The following is a 24029-nucleotide window of genomic DNA, read 5'->3' on the forward strand; positions in this document are numbered from 1 at the left end:
ATATATATATATATATATATATATATATATATATATATATATATATATATATATATATATATATATATATATATATATATATATATATATGGGAGATTTTAAATGAAAACTAATTTGAGTTTTAAAAACTCGAAAAAACTCAATGTAACAATATTTTTATGAATTTTTTTTACACATGCGTAATATATGTAGGTTACATATGCGTAAAAAAAATTACAGAGTTTTTACGCACCGAGTCGACTTTTTACATATGTGTAACGAACGTAAAAATTAGTGTAATCATTTACATCTTTATTCTCTCTACTGCTTTGATTTTTTAATCAGATTTAATCTCAACCACATAATCTAATCTATTTAATTAAATGTATGGTTAAGAATGGAGTTCTTAAGTTCTTAAAACTCAATAAAGTTCTTAAAATATCCCTCCTATATATATATATATATAATCTAATCTAATAAAAGACTACCACTTTTGCCACTTGTCAATCTCATAGCCTTTCTCACATTTCTTTCAACCAATTTTCATATATGGTCCTTCTCTATTAAATCATTTCAATACATGAATTCAATATTTTCATTAAATGTAAATCCTAACCGATTTATTTATTAAGATTAATAGTGAAATAAGAAAATAAAAATATAAAAATTGAAGTTGCAGATCCGTTAGAATAAAATTTTAATGTCACGTGTAATTGCAAGAAAGAAAATAAAGGCGCATCATTGTCGAAGAATTTGGATTTGTATGGTAAACTACAAATTGTTTTTAAACTAGGATTCGAGCAACAGCGCATAATTTTTTATATAAGATTCGATTAAAATTTGGATGTAGTAATTTTCTCATATACATTTGAACTCAAGAAAACGTGTATTTTCTTAATTTTCTACAAACATTTTGTATAATATTGCAAACTTGGAGAATACCTATGATATATATCTTGGTGTTTAGCATTAAATCATTGAAGTTGAATATTATAACTATAATCCATATATAATGATTTACTATATGAACTATCTGTCATTTGTAAGAGTACATATGAAATTAATCTTTTATTTACATGACTTTTTTGTGTAGTATAAAATGTTTTTATCAATAAGAAGATCAATATTTAGTTTTCAATATTTTCTTCCATAACTCAGACCAAAATGCTTTATAAACATTTTTATGACTTGTTTTATACATTTAAATATAGTTAATTTAATATGTCTTATAAGACAGATTAATTAATTAAAAACATTCAAAATTTTAAACCAAAAAATATGTTTCAATCCCATTCCACTATTTTCACTTTTCAAAATCATTTAGGATATTGAAACCTAGAATATCGTTTTCATTAGTTGTTTATATAATTCCAATATTATATTAACTTAATAATTTTATTTTTATACAAATACAACGAATTGGGTTTACGCTAGGGTTAAAAGTTGGTTAGTACACAACTAAAGTTTTTATTATGGTTTATATTCAAAACAATAAAACTATATATAGAATTTAAAAAAAAATTACAGTTATAATATTGATTGTTAAAATATGTAAAAATTCATTAAGATTCACACTTATTATAATGTAACTTAATAGAAATATTTATTATTTTTATTTTTCTATTTTATTATGTTTAACTTAATTATGCTTCTCATTACATTTCAACGAATATTCCATTTTCACACTAATAAAAAAAATATAGTTAATCCAGTTAAAAGTCATTTACCATGATTCCATAAAATCCGAAATCCCTGCTTCTTTTTTTTTTCTATAAGTTGTTAAAATATATACCGAGTAATTAAATATTCCAACAACTCCCATAATATTAACTAATAACAGAGATTAATATTCAAATTTAAGCATTTCTAATCTAATATTTTCAACTACTATAAACAAAAATAACTACCTTCGATTTATACAACTTTAAATCTTCTAATATTTTGCTATCTCACTGTTATTTGAACATGCCTTTAAGATTAGTATGTTTTTGTCATTTCCCTAACAATTACATTCGATATGAAATGAAACAAATCATTTTGTTATAGTTTTCGGTTTTATATGTTGCTTGATTATACAATTGTTAATTGTAAAATATAAAATCAATTAAAAATTTGTCATACACAGAATATTAATGTCAACAAATTTATCATAAATTCAAAATATTTTAAGGATGATTATATCAACAACGTTTAGGCAATCTGGTTTTTGGGATAATCACGTTTTTTTATAAACATGAGCAGATGTTCTCGAATGACATCATATTAATTGATTAAAATGTATGATATTTTATTTGCATGAATATTTTTTTTATTAGTTTCATGGATACATTATCATTTATCTAGGGCTGATATGTACTTAAAGAACCTTATTTGTCAGACAGAAGAGTTATAAGCAGACCTATATGTTACCTTATCAAGAGTTACAAGCAGACATGAACTAAAGATTTTGATTTTTGATAAACAATGCATACCGATCAATACAATCACAAGTGTAATGTACAAGCAAGGTTTTACTTAGTTGTAATATATTTGTGTAATCTTAATTATGTAATTTCTGTAACTTTAATGTAAATTGTAATTGTATTAACAATATATGATCATTTTATTGACTGCATTTCACTTAATGGTTAAAATTTAAAATTTTCATCAATTACCCGTGTAATACACTGGCCTCAAACTAGTATATATATAGGATCAGAATCATGTGAGAACTTTTTAGGAATTAAGAACCATGAGAACTATTTTGGACCACAAAAAAAAAAAAAAAAAAAAAAAAAAAAAAAAAACAGAAAAAAACACAAAAAATAAAAAAGGTAAAAAAAACCAAATTCTTATTTATCAACCCGGTTTTTTAAAAAAAGACAAAAAAAAAATTCTCGGTTTAGCTAAATTATACATATATGTATAATATGTATATATATGTGCACATATGTTCTTTTTATACATATTTGTATAATTTAAGGTAAATGATAATGTAAATATGTGTACGTTACGCAATTAGAGATTAAGTGAAATTATACGTATGTGTATTGGTATGTAATATTTGTTAAATTTCGGATCATAAAACCCGACCCATTTTAAAATTTTATTTTTGGCCTATTGTTATATCAAATTAATAAATTTATTATCGACAACTTAATTTATTTCACAACGCTCGAATTAGTTTCGGTTATATATATATATATAGGGGTGGGTTATAGTGAAAACTCCTCTTAAAAAGAAAATTTAAAAACTACTAAAAACTTTTAAAAAACTATTTTTAAAATTTTTTTTGAAGTTTCTTTTTTTTCCATTATTCTTATATGTTGTTATTGGTTCAAAAAAAAAAACTTGTTGGTATACTCGTCGGTATATTGCGCATGTGTAACAGTGTGCATTGCATATATGCAAAAGTGTTTGTATTGCATAGAATACAACACTATTGCACATATTTGATACACACTATTGTATATATGAAATATAAGACTAATACACACATCGAATACACATTAGTACGTATGTGTAATACAACATTAACGCACATGTGCACTATATCGACTTTTATTTTATTATTATTTTTTTCCATATAATACAACACTACTACACATATACAATACACAAATATTGAATATATGCAATAAAACACTATTAAACTCAAAAATACATAGTAATACACATTTGTAATACAACGTTATCGCACAGTAATACGTATGTGCATTACAGCGGTTTTTTTTTTATTTTTTTTATATTTTTCGAGTGAAATATAAGAAAATATAAGAATAATGGCTAAAACAGAATTTTGAAAATATTTTTTTTATTTTTAATTAAAAACAATTCTTTAGGAGTTTTTTTAGTTTTCTCTCCAAATGTGAGTTTTCTCTTGATCCTCTCCATATATATATAAATATATATATATATATATATATAATAATAATAACAATAATAATAATAATAATAATAATAATAATAATAATAATAATAATAATAATCTAACTATCAAAGTATTGCCAAAACAACCCCTAAAATCCCATTGTGTACCCACCTCAAAGACCAAGGGCTATTTTGCAAAACTTATAATAATAATAATAATAATAATAACTCTTCTTTCTCCTTCCGTCCAAGCTCACGCCGACACCTTCCCCCTACCATGGTAACTATGATTTTTCTCCTTAAATCACAGAATTGATTCAACGAAATGATTTCTCCACTTAATTACGATCATACCGACAATTTAAACATGGTAATTATTAACCAATTGACAGCTAATCGCGTATATTGAACCCGCGGCTGCCCTTAACCTTAAACCACTATAAATAAACATCGATAACTTAATTAAACCTGCAAACTCAATGCTCTCAACCTCACAACACTAAACCTTAACCCAATTGCAACTTACGTAGTCGTGAAGAACCTACTTGATCATCAAGTTGAAGCCGTGAACTCAGCCGTCATTAACCCTTAATCCGCGGCCAATACTGGTAATTAAAATATGTTAATAACTCGTCTATACTCAACTAACAGAAACCCTAAATCAATTCAAACGATTATGGACTGATTATTAACTCATTTGTTGATTTAGGGAAGAACATGTGATGTGTTCTTAATTAACTCGTTCCATGTTATTAACAAACAATCAAACTGGTCTGATGGCCAATGCATGTCATGTAAACAGCGAACCGGCCTGGGTCCTGGCCTAGTTTTATGTTTTTTATTATTTCTTTTATTATTTTAACATTTTAATCATAATATAACACTAAATAATCACTATTTTAGTGAAACTGAACCCAAGAGGTATTATTTTTGTCATGGCTTCACATCATATTGTTCCTATCTATAAGTATGTATACATATATACACATAAGCATACATATATAAATATATATTTTTTATATACACTTACATACACATGATACTATGAAACAAATATTATTTTATTTATTCATATTTATTTATATTACTAAACTGATCTAGCTTAAAGGTCCGAATAAATTCTCCCATGATATATATATATATATATATATATATATATATATATATAGATATGAATATTGTTTTTAGATAATTAATATTAATGTTTCATTTAAACATATATATAATGTTATTAATACTTAATATCGGTTAGTTATTAATAAAATTTATTTACTTGAAAATATAAACATGGATAAAATATATCACTTATCTTATTTACCAAATAATAATATTAACACTATAATGATAAATAATAATAATAATAATAAATGGAAACAATAATAATAAAAATAATGATAAGTATAATATGGATAATCCAACTAATAATATTCTCAATTTTACTTAAATCCTATCCATCGTAATCCTTATAATTAGTTCGTTATAATTAATTTGTACTATCGTTAACCACCAGGAAGCTTTGTCGGCGTATCCCGAGGAGCTTCATCGTTTTCTACCCTAACTTTATCTTATCTCATCACTAATCCGCTCGCTGAAGGTAAGTAATTCACATCCCCCTTTTTACCGTTTTATATTTTGGGGGCGTTATGCGTTCACAATTCAAACACTTTATTTCACACTACAGTTCCATTATTTGCGTTATATGATATTGCTCAATTAGTTATACGTTTATTTTATATTTTGGTGGTTGGTATCTCATACTCATCCTCATCCTCATTAGTATTATCATACACCTTCGGAGTAGCTCGTTATCTATGTGATTCGAGTGAAAAGACAATTTTTATATTATTGTTATGCTAGTTGTAGTAGTTCATATTTATAGCAAGGAATTGCCATTTTTAATATTATATGTATTCAAAAATTGTGATTACTTGCTCAACTTTATGTTGACAAACTATGTATTTTCAAGCATGACGCATGTAGCCATATTGGATGAAGAAACAAGAGATTAAGGAGTAGATTGGACCTTAAGATGCATGATTAATAATGATGAACTTTATTTCAATTATTTTTAGTTGTAATGTTTATTTCTTTTGAGACAATGTTTGTGCTTTGCGTATTTGGATTATATGAAATAAATAATTTAGATATTGACACGTGTATTTACTTAGTGTCTTGTGAGCTATAATATAATTATGGCGCGCCCCGGCATATTCCGCATTATGTTGGGATGTGACATGGTATAATACAAATTAATTAAGTTTTTTTTGTGTCTTTTTTATGACACCGGAATGAAATAAAAAATTTTGGTTTTTTTCACTTTTAATTTTTTTTTGTTTTAGAACTTTTTAAATATTTTTTAGAGGTTTTTTAGTGGTAAAAAATGATTCTCAAATTTCTCAATTTGCCAAGGGTTCTCTTAGGATCCTTACCCTACACACATACACACATAAGAGATGCTTCAGGCGAGAAATGATATTAGTGCGAGAAATGCGAGAAACAGATCTGGATCATTGATTACGTGTAATCAATGGTGTAAATTAATAGTGGCAATCTTGTTATTATTTATGGCATAATATGTATGGTTTGTAAGTTAAAAATGGTAGTTTGATATTTTATGTAGCCTTGCTGACTTTAAACGTATCTCATTAAATTCATTTCCACTTTTTACTCAAACTATATGTAGTAGTTTTAGCTAATTTTGTAGTTAATAAAATGTCACATAAGCTCCATGTGAACAAAAATGAGTTCAGATACCCTTTTAAATCCAGTGTAGTAGTTTTAACTAATTACATTTATTAATCAATCATTTTTTATTACTTATTAATTTATTATTCAATAAACATGATAAATTAAATAATAAAACCACACAATAATATGCTAGAACATTTAAATAAAACAAAAATTACAAGCACATAGGAAAAAACGATACTTGAAAAAAAAAAGATACTTGAAATAAAAAAAAAATTCTAGAACATTTTTATTCATTTCATTCCCATAGGTTAACCAAACAAGACAAATGAATGGTAATGATCCATTTCATTACCTTGTCTATTCCATTCTTTCTCCTATCCATTCCTCCTTCATTCTATTATCTCTAGCCAAACATACCCCAAGTTTGTCCCACGTTAGTAGAATGATAAACTTGTGATGACTTATAAGGAGGATGGCTCATAAGATTATATTCTTGTATGACATGACACATATAGCGGCATTAGCATGGGTGTGGGCCACCCTATGTGCTCGGGCGCAGTATTGGGGGCTAGGAGTGATGTGCGTAATACGACGTTTTGATAGTGCACTTTGCACTTCGCGTTTCTTGAGAGGATGAGAGCCAAGCGTCGAGGACCAATCATAACCAAAAGTAAGTGTATGTGAGTGTGACAAGTGTGAATCATACATGAGTGTATGAGCTGCTATACATATGATGATGGGAGCTGGTTAGAGCATTCTCAACCCATCCCTAAAATATTGTGATAGAGTTTTACAAATTATAAGATAAGGTTGTGAGTGGAGAATAGAGAAAAAGCAGTTTTCTTTTTTCCTTTTTTTTTGGTTTGAGGAAACTTTGTGATCCCTCTATTAATTTTTTAAGAGAGAACTTCGGTTTCGGTCCCCATGGTTTTTTTTATATTATCAATTTTGGTCTAATACTTTATTTTAGGTTTTTATGGTATAATAGTTTAAATTAACTATTAGTTTTAGTCAAACTCATTAATATCATCCACCCATCGTTAGTTAATACAACTATGAGGGGCTTTTTTATATTTTTCACAAACTTTTAATTAATACGAATATTTCTTTTTTCTACTAATTATAAGTTTTATACTTTTTGTTATTTTCTAACTATTATGGTTTATTATATTTGTTTATATATAAATATATACTATTTTGATTTAAATTCTTTTTTTTTTGAAATCGGGGCTTTTATGCAACTGTATATTTATTTATTTATTTATGTTTGAATACTTTTATTTGTACTTTTTTATCTGTGATAGTATCTTGGCTTTAAAAAATTAAATATTTATTTTTTTAAGTTCCATTTTATTTCCACACTTTTGCTAACTACAAATGATTTAGAAAAAATAATTTTTCTGTTTTTATTTATCGGTGGTAAAAAGAGGATATATATATATATATATATATATATTACTTTTAAATGTACAGAGAGTTTTTGAAAATCTTTTTGTTAATTTTAATTCTTAGTTTGTATATTTATTTTCGAACAGCTAAAATTTTATACTCTATAGAGTTTGAAACAATTATTTGACATCTTAATCGCCTTACCAGTCCATCAAAATGAGAATGACTTCTTGGTTTGTATTTAATAATTGTACATAATTAACTTAATTTAATCTAGTTTTATAAAGATGGTTTATCTTTTATTTACACTTAACTAGTTAAATGACATTGTTAATTCTAAGGGTTTTACTAAATTTCACAAAAACTAAATTAAGTTAACTATGTACCATTACTAAATGCAAATCAAGAATTAAAATAAACAAATTGGTTTTCAAAAACCCTAATTTAAAAGTAAGAAAAACAATATAAATAATATGCGCTCTTTTTACTATCGAGAAATAAAAGCAGGAACGCTGATTTTTCTAAATCATTTGTAGTTAGTAAAAGTCTATAATTAAAATCGTACTTCAAAATAAAACTAAATACAATGTTTTTAAAATTGACATACTATTACAGCTATAAAAAGTTAAAAAAATAAAGTATTTAAATATAAATAAATAAACATACACTTGCATAAAAGCGTTGAAAACAATGTAATGTTTTAAAAATAGTGTATAGATATTTATATATATATATATATAGACACACACACACACACAAATATAAGAAACCATAATACTAAAAAACAACAAAAAGTATAAAACTTATAATAGGAAAATGAATACGGTGTTGCTAGGCATGCAACATTACATGCGAAACCAATCAAAACTACGTAGTTTTGAACAAAACCCTCCATTTATTTTAAATTCTTTTAATGTTTACGATTATTCCATGTCTTGCGTAACAAATATCTTAATTCAAAACAAAGGCCATGCTATGCATTAAGATCGGCCAAAATATCAATGTTTTGATCTGAGTTTTTGAAAACAGGGATTCTCATTCCCTGAAATAGTTGTAGACACAGAAACAGACTTTCCTACAGCGACCTCAACCTCAAACACATCATTTACGCACTCGGGTGATTTATTTAGCGTGAAAAAAAAAGCGGTAGACACAAAACTCATACTGGCACCCGAGTCAAACAAAATCGAAGCCTGTAATTCGTCAAGTAAAAAGGTACCTGAAACAACGTCCGCGTCATCCTTCGCTTCTTTCTTAGAAATTTTGAAAGCCTAAGCCTTCGATTTATCTTCCACCTTCCCCCTCGAAGAAGTCGCCTGCTCAGAACCCCCCGCCTTAATATCAGGACACCTAGATGCCAAATGCCCAGACCCCCTACACCGGGAACAAGTCAGAGTCGGACACTCATAGTGGGTGTGTCCAGTCTTCGCACAACAAAAACATGGAACAGTCCCAAGTCCACCCCGACTAGCACAATGCGGAAGTGTAAAATAGGAAAGTAACAGACACCTCTGGTATCAACAATATTTTTTATAAAGAAACATTACAAACTAATTTACATTATATTACATTGATCTATCTTTGTTTACAAACTAGGTGTTACAACAAAATATGTTTGTTAACTATTCTATTCGTACTAATAACCATGCGTCTATTCACATAGCATCAAGCATGTTCCAAGATAGATAGCACGAAATCACTTTACTCCAACTTTGGTAATCCTGAAAAGCAGTTTAAAAATGGGTCAATTACTAGAGTTGGTGAGTTTCACGAGTTTCAAGAAAGCAGTTATAAATATTCATATGTTAACACTTATAATTATGATATAAGTATGTATGTATGTATGTAAATGATGTAATTATGCTAAGCTACAGTAAAACCTTGACTGTATGTGCTGCGTGCATCCATTTCCCACGCTCAATCAACCACTGTGGCTCCCATTCCGCCCACAACATGCCCCGGTAGCTATGTCTAACACTACATAGCCTGTTTGTATAAATATGGTCATGTGCAAACGGCGCTATGTGACACGGCAACCAGGCCGATTCCATTTAGGTTTGTCAAACCAATAGTACTATTCACAAGCCACCGGCTCGAAGTTATTCACTGTGTTAGTGGGGACTTTCGTGTGTTAGCACTTAGATAATTCACATGATTACAAGTTTCAGATATGTACACGTAATCAAACATGTTTTTCACCCCAAAAGTTCGTAAAACTATTTAAAGAAAAGGGTCATGAAACTCACTGTTTATTCAGTATTCAGTAGCACGTCGGTTCGAGGTTTGTTTGATTTGTAATCACAGGTTCCTATAATTAATATTATTATAATCTCAATACTAAATTGGGCTGTATATCTAATCTGGGTATAGCCGGAACGCCTAGAAAGTGTCAATAAGCTTAGGTTGTAATGTTGTTCAATGCCTAATACTTAAAACCGAACTTGGCTCAGTTTCCCCATTTTCTCAGCTGGCCAAGTTGTTCGTTTATGCGTTCAGAAAACAGTTGTGGGGAGGTAAGCTTGGGTAAATGTGTTGGTCGATAAAATGATTAAGTTATAAAGAAAGATCATACATTGGGGTCCCGGATTAGCTACGAGGCCTGTTTCCATTTATTCAGTTTTATTTTAGAAGAAACGCGCACAATCTACCCAGATTGTCCAGGTTTCTCATAAAAAGTTCGTTTTTACTTAATTAATCCAAAAATAAGATTTTTGATCAGTTTTGGTGTTTTGATATTTCCGCAGGTTCGTTAATCACGCACTTTAGCATAATTAATTAACCATTAATCATTAAATTATGAAAATTTAAAAAACTTATCAAATAAAATATGTAGATTTTTATAAAAATATTTTTGGAATTATTTACTTATTTATTAATTTATAAAAATTCATTTTACTTGTTATTTTTAGCTTGAAAATTTTCCGTTTATCCCAAACGATTTTTAAAAATTTCACAAAAATTCCTGGATATTCAAATTATATCTCAAAATCATCTGTATCAATTCTAGAATGTAACAACCTTGTTCAATATTCTTTTCAGACCAAATTCGGCTATAAAAACTCATATGAACGCATATGCACAAAACACCTTTAAACTTTTCCAAATGATTCCAAATTTCATATGTTATCAAAATATACCAAATGTGAGTTCCCCACTGAATTTCATAATTTTTCAAGCATTTTTAACTATTTTTCCCAATTAAACATCCCAATTCGGTAATAAATTCGCCAAATATTCTCGGATGGTCGAAAAATTACCAAATTTGGACAGGGACTCAATGATATGGTCCCTAATGTTCCTGAAAATTTCAAGACCTAAAAATATGCACATCATAACCTTAACCTAAACAGCCCGTAAACGAGTGATTCGGCATTACCTTAGCGGTTTTGGTTCGTTTCCGCCTTTCTAATCAAGGTTTCAAGCTCTTGTACTTCCATGTAGGCTAGATACAGGTCCTATATTACAAATAAAGGAATTTCATCAACATAACAGCCCCTTAACTTAGGGTTTCAGATAGGATACAAAACCAAACTTTTTAACCGTAAAAATGCCGTTTAAACCTTTTAATCTGTTTTTATGGTCAAAAAAACTATCAACCCAGGTTCCTTACCATGTGTATGATGAAAAAATGTTTATGGACCATTTTTAGGTTTTTACATGGTTAGGAATGATTTTTGACAATTAAACTATGTTTATATGGTATTAATCAAGATTAAATAAGTGTAAAAGTTGATTATTTAAGTCATTTACCTTAGAGTTTGGAAGAATTCTGGAAAAATGAGTTTTCAACTGCTTGGAATTGAAATTTTTGATAACTATAATGTATAACCAAGCTTAGGTTGTAAATTATATAAAAAAATAGGGGGTGGGGTATGTTGCGACCGAGAGTGTTCATGGGCCAATTTGGGCCCATTTTGGTCCAATAATCTTGATCTAAAGGCCCAAACACGAAATTCCAAGTCCAAATTTATTTCGGGTTCGGTTTTTGGCGCGAAAAATATATCGGGTGCGTCAAACTGTGCAAAAACGAGTGCTTTTCGGCTAGTTTTGTGTAAATTTATAAAAACATACTATACATTTTTAAAAATCAAAATTATTTTCACGGATCACTTAAAACATTTCAAATAAGTGTTTGGTAAGTCTTTTTCAGCTAAAAGGTTGATATAATGCTTGGTTTGTAACTATCTTTCGCGTTTAAATCTATAGCGGGTAGTTAAACGAGCATGTTTTCGTTTAACTTGTTTGCTATGGAATTAAGGCCATAAAACTAATATATTAGCTTATATTAAACGTATATCACTTATAGATGCCCCCCCCCCCCCCCGAGATATTTGGGTCATAACCCGACCCGTTCGGTTTATCGTTCGTTCGTTACGTAAAAAGCGTTTATTTGTTTAATCGATAAACACATACTGAGGTGTACCTTGCTTTGGCTCAAACGTCACAATGATCCAAATTCTTAGTCCTTGATCTCTTCCCAACCAAAGTAAAGTTATTTCCCCCGAACTGTTTGCCATTGGAGTTAGAATTTGAGTTCCAAGTCTTCTTAGTATCAGACGGTATTATCTTCTCTCACTGATCATACAAAGTACCAGCCATGGTAACCACCGAATGGAAAGAGCTCATGTCGGTGGTCACCACGCCTCTATGAATATCCACCGGAAGACCCTTCACATACTTTTTGATTCTTTTAGTTTCAGGAGTAACCAGATCGGGACATATACGAGCCATTTGATTGAACTTTGTAGTATACTCACGATGGGTCATATTACCCGCTTCCAGGGTCAAGAATTCCTGCTCAATCTTATCCAATTTGCGCGGAGGACAAAACTGATCGAGAACCAACTGCTTCAACTCCTGCGAAGTCATCCTCCTAATAGACCGATCCCCCATGGCCTGAGCCTAATTGTCCCACCAACACAACGTCTTAGAACGAAACGAGGCAGTAGAATATAACCATATTCTACCCCTTACACTTATTGATCCTCAACACGACTTCCGTTTCCCTCACCCATTGATGTGCTGCTGACGCATCCTTAGTACCATCAAAAGTGTGAGTGTCACACTTTTTGAAATCCCCATATGAACAATCCTGAGCTATGACACTAATCGCACAAACCTTTTCTTCATCCTCGCTCGGCATAATCACCTCAGCTTCATCCCGAGTCATCTTAACCATTTCTCCCTTATCCGAACTCTTACTGTGACAACCGATAATTTCCCAAACCCTTAAGCTAAGTAATCAACCTAATAATTAGGTGATTGTAAATATTAAGCGCGTGCATTTGTTATGTGCGCCCTGCGCGAGCGCACCATGTTAAGAACCAGCGTGGGCATATGTTATATGCGCCATGCGCGAATGTTTTGGCTTTATGTTTTCATGTAACTTAAACGTTATGTTGTCTATGGGTTGACCATCCCGCATGATGCTAAGGCGGGTGCATCCTACATCGTTTATGCGCGTGCGGAAGGGAACTAACCTCCCCGCATGGCGGGAACATTGAGAGCTAGTTTGTCTGAAGCTCCAAGATGGAATTGACTTCAACATGACTGATCACTATGTTGAAATACCAAGACCACCTGGAGAATCTACAAATGAAACTCAATGTCCCTAACTGCGAGAAGGTTACGCACCTACCCGCAGCAAAGAAATGTCCTTCACGCAGAAAGCTATGCGCACAAAGTGATGCGCACAGAACACTTAGTCTATTCTCCAGACGTAAGGAGATTACTCCCGCCCAAAAGGAAACAGTAGCGTGTTTCAGAGATTTTTTTCTACTTTTTACTGTACACTGACAAAAGTACCTGAAAAAGCACACTGTAACATGAAAAGTCAACTGTCAGCCACCCTATTCTCACCAACCCCAGACCTGCATGTTCTGTCCAAATCAAATCAAAATCTTTTATCCACCACTCCACTCTTAAGTAAATAATAATAACTTCCATACTTTATCATCATTACATTTAGATATGAAAAGATTTCAATCCCCTAAAGCAAGGGATTGTGTTCCCTTGAGTTTGCCTATAAATATGTAACCTAAATTATCACTCAAAACACACTTCAAAGAACTTCAAACTTGCACTAAATCCTCTCCCAAGCATCTATTTGATTTTCAATTCCGTTCCAGTTACTAGGTAAGCCGAGGTTATAAACTTGAGATCTACTTTCCAACCCTTATATTCTTTTATTTCTCGATCTTAATATATATATACTTCTTGTTATTTAATCGTATTATAGACCTTCCAATCCGGGGTCAACACCAAGAAAACCCGAATCTCGATTAATCCCTTAAAGAACCACAGGTGAGTCTCACAGCCCCTATTTTCACTGTTTTCACTATTTTTAAACTGTTTTCGGGGCGAGGGACACGTACTTAAATAATGTTTTATCATGGTATACTTACAAGCTATGCAAACGATTACGTGTTTAAGTTATGTTTCATGATGAGCAATGCGAACAGTTATCTATGGTTTTTCGATGTTAGTGCACCAGATTCGAGTAAGTGATCACTTTACCATTGGAACTCTAAGGGTAGGGACTGCTGGTTTGATCCACCCACTCGTAGGGGTCGCACCTCTTTGCATGGACGAGTGCCTAGAATGGGGCAGTACTATGGGATTGAGCCCGCTCGTAGGGGTCGCGCCTCTTTGCATGGACGAGCGCCTTGTTTTCCGGCACAACGTCCGCGCGTAACCCGCGGGACGGAATTACTTATTTTAGCTCGTAGAGGCAGCGCCTCTTTGCATAGACGAGCACGGTTTTAAAGAAACGTTCGTGCGTAACCCGCGGGACGGTATTACTTATTTTAGCTCGTAGAGGCAGCGCCTCTTTGCATAGACGAGCACAGTTTTTCAGATGTGTCCGCGCGTAACCCGCGGGACGGTATTACATTATTTTAGCTCGTAGTGGCAGCGCCACTTACACAGACGAGCACAGTTCCCAGAAATGTTCGCGCGTAAACCGCGGAACGATTTTATCAGAATTATGTTTCAGAATGATTTGTACCAAGATTTTGATGCAATACGATTTATCAAGTTACTAAAACTTGTGAACTCACTCAGTTTATACTGATTCAAATGTTTTTACGTGTCTTTCAGGAGATAACTAGGTAGCGCATGGAGTCACACTTAGAGCACCTCACGCTGAACATCTAAAACTAGCTTTTTGGAAGATTTTAGTTCTATCCCTTCGATGCGCGTGGTTGTACCCGCCGCGCAAGGGGATATGGCGTGGAAATCTTCAACAGTTTTTATACTTGGATGTTTTTATGTAATCCTTAAACAATGTAATGTATTTGTATTAAACATTTCATGCGCAATGAAAATCTTTGAATGTTTTGCAATGGCCCGTGCTTAATTATCAATCCCCACTCATGCGCGCCCGGCTGTTTCCGCCGCTCAGGGCCGGGTGTGACAGATTGGTATCAGAGCACTGGTTATAGCGAACTAGGAAAAGAAGTTTTAACCTAGACTATAACCGTTGGGGAATCGCATGAAATATTTTTCAAAGAATATTTTCAAAAGAAACTATACACACACTTAGGAACACGGGTCACACAGTGTAGTAAATAACGATAACATTATGTGCTCAGAGTACATGCGCTAAGTCATATATTTTCATTCTTTTAAAGCAAGAATGCCTCCAACCAGAGCCAAGGGAATTACCATGACACCCGAGGAACTCGCGGAAATAATCGCGCAGGCGATTGCGACACATGAGGCCAGCAAGGCCGAATCAAGTCAGGGTCGTCAGAACGAGACCCCAGAACCCGAATCAGGAGCCTTGGACAAAGGATGCTCCTACAAGACATTCATGGCCTGTAAGCCTTGGCCATTCAAGGGAACCGAAGGGACCATTGGGCTCTACAACTGGATTGACAAGATGGAGACAGTTCTCTCCATTAGCGGATGTAGTGAGAACCAGAAGGTCCTTTACGCGACCTGCATGTTCCAAGAGGCAGCTTCGTCTTGGTGGAAGCTTCAAACGAAAACATTGGGGCGAGAAGTTGCTCTCCACAAGACCTGGGAGGAACTGAAGGAATTAATGATGAGAAAGTTCTGCTCTCGCGCAGAAATCCAGAGTCTACAACAGGAATTCTGGAACCACACCATGGTAGGAACGGATATCGACGCCTACAACAACCGGTTCAACGAACTTTGCCAGTTGGTACCAGACATGGCAAACACGGAGGAAAAGAAGATCGAGAGGTATATTTTTGGGTTACCTCCTGTTGTTAGAGTTCCGCTCAACGCCGCAGCGCCTCCAACCTTTGATGAGGCGGTAGCGCGGGCCATCACCCTTACAAGGGATACGGTCCGTGCGGGTATGTTAACTACGCGCGGAATCGAGCAGCGAACCTCTGATCCCAAGAGGAAGTGGAACTCTCACCACCGAGGGTCCGACTCCAAGCAGCCACCGTTCAAGAAACAGGAAAGCGCAAGGGTTTACGCGATTCAGTCCACGGAGTGTCGGACCGGTGCGGGACACGGTTTCCCAACGATTCACGGGGCAACGTGTTAGAGTGCGGAATCCTCTAACACGGCGATTCGGTGGTGATCAACAACGCACGGTTACGATTCCTAAGACGGTTTGACACCTAGGGACGGAGGAAAAGACCGACACGACGAAGATTGGCAGAGAGTGTTTTCGGCAGCAGCTGGTTCGTGACTGTGTGTAATGTGTGCTCTCTATCGTGAAATTTCCTAAGTTTCGTTTATATATCGAATACTGATTCGATCGAATGAGTATCTCATTCGATCGAATGAGTCCTGGTTCGATCGAATCAGTCACTGATTCGATCGAATCAGTTTCTTTTGACATTTTCAGTCCGTTAACTTGGTTTCACGATCGTTATTTTCATATCGAACCATCCGGATAGAACTGGGGACATACACATGACATTTCATGTCCTAACAAACTCCCCCTTGGAGCCAGTTCTATTTACTTATAATAAATCGAGTTCTCTTGCTCGATCGTAACTCCCCCTTGGAGTTATCTCACTCTCTCTTTTCTCAAAGCTAGTGGTGCGCACGTTGCATCCACGAACTCCTTTCTTCATGAAGTTCTCTCAAGATCAAATGGTTCAGTCAGTCAGACTTACCATAGGTTCCGCATATCCTGAGAAGCTGTCAATTGGAATTTTAGATAAACATTTAAGCACAATCTATCCCAATGTTCCAAAACAAATTACATTCAACTCAAGAACAATTACAATCAGAAGATTAAACCTTCAATTACAACAAGAAACAAAATAAACATGACAATTAAGCTTCAGTTTCTTGTGCATACTTCTTCTGTTGCTCTTTCCAGTTTGATCCTGCATGTATGTCATAGGCAAAGCAAATCCTAATGACATTTCTATACGTTAATGCTTGCTCTCTGTCTTCGGGGGCATAAAGAATCTCTGTCTTGTATAGCGTATAGACATCCTCCCGTGACAAGTTTGTGAGCCACATAGGATCAAATATGCGAATTGTGCTCCAATTTCCATTGTCGTTGAGCACGATAACTGCTTCATGCAGTCTTCCATCATAGTACCAATGCCTGAATGCTTTGTAGAAGTCCTGCTTCATCTTTCTTAGAGGAATCTTCTTCATCGTGAGTGGTGGCATGTACTTCAAGATAACCTTTGGCCTGTTGGTGATCGGATCGATCTCCTTTTTACTTGTATATCTCTTTGGCCTCTGTGGAGTGATCATCTTCCATTTTGAGTTGTATTCCTTTCGCAATACACTCTGATAGTACGTGGCAAATGGAGATGAACTTGCGTAAAGCATATCAAGATAGTTCAGACGATTTAGATCATAAGTAGGAAGAGTCTTCAAGTCAGTGATACGTTGAAAGTACTCAACCCCTTTTTCTCTCTTGATAGCAATGCAATTAAGATCCTTCAGACACGCCCAAGCAATAATCTCTCCTGAAGTTCTACGACCCTTCATCTTATAAGACGTTGTGTGAGGAATGGTCGGCTTTGCTTGTCGTCTGGACCTTATCTTCTGAAGAATAGCGTTGAAAGCTTTCTTGCATTCTTCTGTTTTCTCAACGAATTCGGCTTGATCTGCTTCAGAAGGCTGTTTCATTGTGTTTGACCTTTCGTCAGCCTTCTTCTGTATTTCCTCCTCTGTTACATTTTGGAAGAAACTTGCAGAGTTAGGAAGATTGTCAGTTTGAGACGTGTAGTATTCTGGATATTCTTCCTGTGTCAAGTCTTCCATTTCAACTTCATCAAATTGAGAGGGATCAGCGGCCGTAGATGATGTTGAGTCAGGTGTAGCAGCCGAAGAAGATGTTTGTTCTGTTGAAGGCAAAGCCAGATACTTGCCTGTTTCTTCATTGTATAGCTCAAACATTTGTTCCAGTTCTTCTTCTGTGAAATTGTGTGAAATTTCACCTTCTTCCAAGTCTCCACTTGCGAAGTTTTGCTGCTCACCTGGATTGTCCAGTAAAAACGTGAAATATTCCGCTGCTGTTTTTGATTGCAGCGGTTGGACATTAAGCGGATCAGCATCACCTGTTTGATTAAAAACCACAATGTAACACAAATTTTAAATAAACATATGTAATATCATAAACATGAAATACAATACCATTACATATGAAACTAAAATTACACACAAATCATTAATTAAAAAGATTTAACATTTAAGTCCTCACTACATTCACTCAAAATACTCTTAAATACCTTCACCTCCATCATCAGAAGAGTCCAGTTCGTCTGTGTCCACATCGACATTGGATGGACCTTCCAGACGAAGAACATCTCCTTTCAGCTCGGTGATCTTTGCTTCAAGGCTTAGATTTGACTCTTTCAGCTCGTTGATCGAAGATCCTTGTTCAGCGACAGTAGCATTGAGCTGACTGTTTTCAAGCCTGAGCATTTCGTTCTCAGCTTGAAGTTTAGCAATCTGCTCATCTCTGATTCGGTTCTGTTCTTCTTGCTCTGTCTTGAACAGTAACATCTTCATCATCGCCTTGTGCAGATCAGCAATTTCGGATGCAACCTTTTGAGGTATAGCCATTTCCGGTTGAGGTTGATGAGTAGGTTGTGGTGCTGACTGCGGTGTTGGTGGCTGTGCTGGTTGAGCAGGAGGGGCAGCAGAAGTCCCGACAGATGGTAACATTGAGGGACGCGGTTGATCGGAAAATAAGCTCCGATACTTCCGAGTATCCTTCTTCTTCTGCCTCTTTGCAGGCCTTTCTTCTCCTGCATCTATATCGGCCGGATTTTCCACGGCTCTGACTTCCTTACCAGCTTCCAAATCTTCAACATTTAGGAAGTATGAGTCAACTTCCTTCTCAGCTTCGGTCCTCGTGTCTTCAGGGACCGCCACCTCCTCAGTGTCAGAGTCGTCACTGGATTCCTGATATGGTAGATTCTCGACGTCTGAGTCACTGTCAGCATTTCTCCATTTCCTTTTCGGAGGGGCTCTGTAAGACGGATTCACCAAATGCCCGAAGCATCTTTTGAGTGGTGGCCTGGTTGGACGTTCTTTGTAAGATTTTAGACGGTTGAGAGTCTCATTCTTCATGTGGTCCAGTTTCACCACATCACCTTCGTTTTCTTTCAGTAATCCCGGTACTTGAGTATCGACAATCATTTGCACGAACCGTGGGTACTGTAGAAACTTCTCACTTTTCCCTTGCTTCAACGTGATGTTCTCGACCATATGACCAAAAGTCATCTGAGAGAAGTTGTATGGTCGGTTCATCACCAGAGCAGCTACGGTGAACTGCATGCTTTCCCTCAGCTTGTCAAAGCTAGTTCGTTGAGGGCCCAAGCAGTGCATCACCACGTGTGCCAAATATTTGAATTGGGGGCACAGGTTGGCTTTATGAAGCAGACCGGCATTGAGATCGCCGTCATACTTCATACGTGCGAAACATCCTCTAGTTGCAGCAGGATGTAGGGAGATCGGGTCTGATTCATCATCTTCAAATCCGCAGACTTCTCTAATGACCTGGGCAGATATAACGATGGCTTGCCCTCTAACGGTGGAGCGAATAACCGACGGCACGACTGTTTTGTCGTGCGTGGCATTCCTCCAAAACTCTTGTTGGATAGACATGATAGGCTCAATAATCCTAGAGATGGGTCCAGAGATCCTCGACCTCTTCAGAAACTTTATCACCGTTGCAAAGTCTTTCCCGTGGCTCGACTTTTCGTCTAGAAAAGCCACGATGTTGTGCTTGATGGACGTTTTGTACGGGACAACCACTTCTGCAACTTCAGCCATTTAAATCTGTAACCATAAACGTGTTAGAACAAACAGATATCGAAACGACTGAATGCGTTTAAACTTTTCAAATTTTCTGGACTGGTTCGATCGAACGAGCAACACATTCGATCGGATGAGCTATTCATTCGATCGAATGAGATCTGGTTCGATTACAGACAATCGAATGAGATAGAATTTCCATTGACTTCTGATTCGATCGAACTAGTGATCGAATAAGTCACATTCGATCGAACAAGAGACTCGTTCGATCGAATCAACTGATTCGACTCATTCAAGCAAAATCCAGAAATGAAGAACACCCGAACCCGGAAAACTTAAACGATCAAGAACTCGATCAAAACACGGTTAAAAACATGTAAAACTTACATTTTCGTGATCTACGTGAAAAATCGAATAATATGATCGGATCAAAAAGAGGGTTTGAGGAAAATCAATTTGAGAGCAAAAATCCGTAAAATATTTCGAATAAAACTGATCGATCGAATGAGTTTGAATATTTATACTATTTTTGGACTTATTCGATCGAACGGACTTGTTCGTTTGGACCATTCGATCGAATGAGATTCTATTCGATCGAATGAGTCTCTTCGCAACTGTTTACATTCCTCAACCACTGATTCGATCGAATCAGTTCATTCGATCGTGTTATTCGATCGAATAGCAACTTATTCGATCGAATGAGGGAAATTTTTGAAAAAAAAAAAAAAAAAAAAGCTTTTTAAATTTCTTATTCCCGTTCATCGATCGTGATGCCTTTGAACCTGCATGAAAACATAAACTTTTGACACTTGGTTAGTTTTCTTAGACATTTTCCAACATGAGAGCTTCGTTCCTACAGAACATATAGATCATAAGACATTAGTAACATATGGAAAAATATCAGGCTCAAACATCTTTGGGTTCTCTTGTCGCTTCATTCTTTCTTTCATGCACAGTCTGTTGCACAGATGAACATTTAGCAACCTTTTAGCAACCTGCATGAAGTTTTCTTTCATTCCTACACACTGGATAAACATTTAGTAGGAACAGACAGGGATCAGACTACCTGTCACGATGATTTCTCATCGATTCTCAAACAAACAGAAATAAATAAAATGAAAAATAAATAGAAATAAAATCTTTTTGGTTTTTATCAAAATATTTACAGGGAGGGACAGGGATCAGACTACCTGTCACGATGATTTCTCATCAACATTAAACAAACAGAAGTAAATAAAATGAAAAATAAATTGAAATAAAATCTTTTTGGTTTTTATCAAGATATTTACAGGGAGGGACAGGGATCAGACTACCTGTCACGATGATTTCTCATCAACATTAAAGCAGAATAAAATTAAAAAATAATTCAGAATAAAAATCTTTTTGTATTTTTTTATAATATTCAAACTGAAATAAACAACTGTACAAAAATTTAAAACACATTATTTTTGGTTGAGAAGGATCTATAATAAGAAATCATACAGACGTATATGACTATCTACTGAGATTTTTTTTTTTTTTTTTTTTTTTTTTTTTTTTTTTTTAACAGAATATACGAAGTTACACAAGACATAATGAATATTCTTTTTGTGAGAAAGATCCGAACAGGAATCATACTAATTACGTGACTGTCACACAGATCCGTGTTTAGCTGTATTATGACATAAAGAAACAGGTTGTGAGCATGTAAATAACTTAAAATGGTTTTCATCGTTTCTGTGATACGAGTTAGGTTCAATTATGTCTCAAAATTTAAGTGGGTATCAACTCAGAGATTATGATGCCTCCTATCTATTCTCAAAGCGTATTTGGCTTTCCCCAAGTCACCCCGAATTGACCTTGACCCATAGTGTCTGATTAAAGTTGTAAGTGTCTTCATCTGCTTCCCGTTTTCTTTCTTACTCCATGATTGAGAAGTCTTGACATTGTTAACTCTAGAATGTTTCAATCACTCATAATGTAATTTTTTTTTTTTTTTTTTTTTTTTTTTTTTTTTTTTTTTTTTTTTTTTTGCATAGACTTCAGAGTAGTAAACAATTGCAAGTCCCGAATCTGGATCACTGCAGTTTCTTCACACACTATCTTTACGGGAATCAGAACACTTATGGGCTCGTGTATGACTGGGTAATCGCTTTTCTGCCTATCATTCGGAAAGATATATATGAAGACATACAAAACTCTTAAGGAGTTTCCACGTAAAATCGAGTAGATTTAGTTTGTATCACATCTACTTTTACGCACCATAAAAAGCTACCATGACACACAATGACCGTTCTAAAGCCTTTTAAGCCTAATAACTTCACTAGTTAAGCACACAGAATCAGTGTATCTATCATTTTCCAAGGTTGGATCAATTTCTCATTTTCTGAATATATATGAATGTCTTTTTAAAAAATATAACGTTTAAATTATTTCGCCCCGATCAAGTCAAAGTCTTCATGTAAACGGCTATCCTGAAGATCCAATGGATCAACTGGACCGACCACATACGAGTATGTGTCCTTCTAACTAAGTATAACCGACTATTTTTCAGCGAAAGAATAAAAACCCATCAAAACCCGCCCCGATCACTTTCAGTCATCTGGTTAATGGCTATCCTCATAATCTACTAGTAGAAGTAAGGACCAAAACACATCCGAAAATGTGTCCATCAAACTGAGGTAATCGACATAATTTTAAGCGATAGTGATGTATAAAAATTTAATATAAGAAAAATGAAAATAAGCTGTACAGAAATAGCAAATCTTTTTGATGTCTCAGTATGATAGCGTCTGTGTACTATCACCTTTCTTGTAACAAGATCAACTTCTCAAAATTTTGAAAATTTTTTTAATGTTTTTGGGTTTTTGTATTTTATATTGTTTTTGGTTTTTCTTGAAACCTTTCTCCCCCTAGAATTTATAAAAAACAAAATCTTTTTGGATTTTTCAAATTTTTAAGAAAAGAAAAATGAAAACAATTTAAATGATATCTTCAGGAACATCATCTGATATACGTTTAACGCCGTTGATCTCTAGTAAATATAAAAACCGTGGTTTATCAAATGCTTTAGTGAAGAGATCAGCGCGTTGTTCCTGAGTGGGGATTTTTATCACATCGATTAACTTCTTTTCGTAGCAGTCACGAAGGAAGTGATATCGAATTTCGATGTGCTTCGTTTTGCTAAAATGGACCGGATTTTTGGTAATTGAAATTGCAGCAGAATTATCAATATATATGGGAGTAGAAGAACATTCAATACCGTAGTCACGCATTTGTTGCTGAATCCAAATAACTTGAGAACAGCAACTGGCAGCCGCAATATATTCCGCCTCAGCTGTTGAAGTGGAGACTGACGTCTGCTTTTTGCATTGCCACGTTACTAAACGACTTCCAAAGAACTGACATCCTGCTGTTGTTGATTTGTAATCGAGTTTACAACCACCATAATCCGAATCACTATACGCATGAAGATCGAAGTTGTCATCATAAGGATACCAAAGACCCCAATCTGGAGTACCCTTCAGATAACGCAAAATTCTTTTGACTGCAATCAGATGGGAGACCTTCGGCTTTGACTGGTAACGTGCACAGAGACACGTAGCAAACATTATGTCTGGCCGAGAAGCAGTCAGGTACATTAGAGATCCGATGATCCCTCTATAGTGAGTTGGATTGATCAATTCACCCTTCTCGTCAGGATTAATCCCGTGATTAACCTCTAAAGGAGTTCCCTGTGAAGAAGAACTCAACATCTCAAACCGTTTCAAGATGTCATTGACGTATTTTGTCTGGTGAATGAAGATACCGGAATCTTTTTGATCAACTTGAAGTCCTAAGAAGAACTTCATCTCACCCATGGAGCTCATTTCAAATTTTTCTTTCATCACTTGTTCGAACTCCTTACAAAGTGTTTTATTCGTGGA

Source organism: Bidens hawaiensis, unplaced genomic scaffold (assembly GCF_021521415.1).
Source record: "Bidens hawaiensis isolate Kalapana, Puna unplaced genomic scaffold, B.hawaiensis_p1.1 tig00001299_1, whole genome shotgun sequence".
In the NCBI taxonomy this organism is placed as follows: domain Eukaryota; kingdom Viridiplantae; phylum Streptophyta; class Magnoliopsida; order Asterales; family Asteraceae; genus Bidens; species Bidens hawaiensis.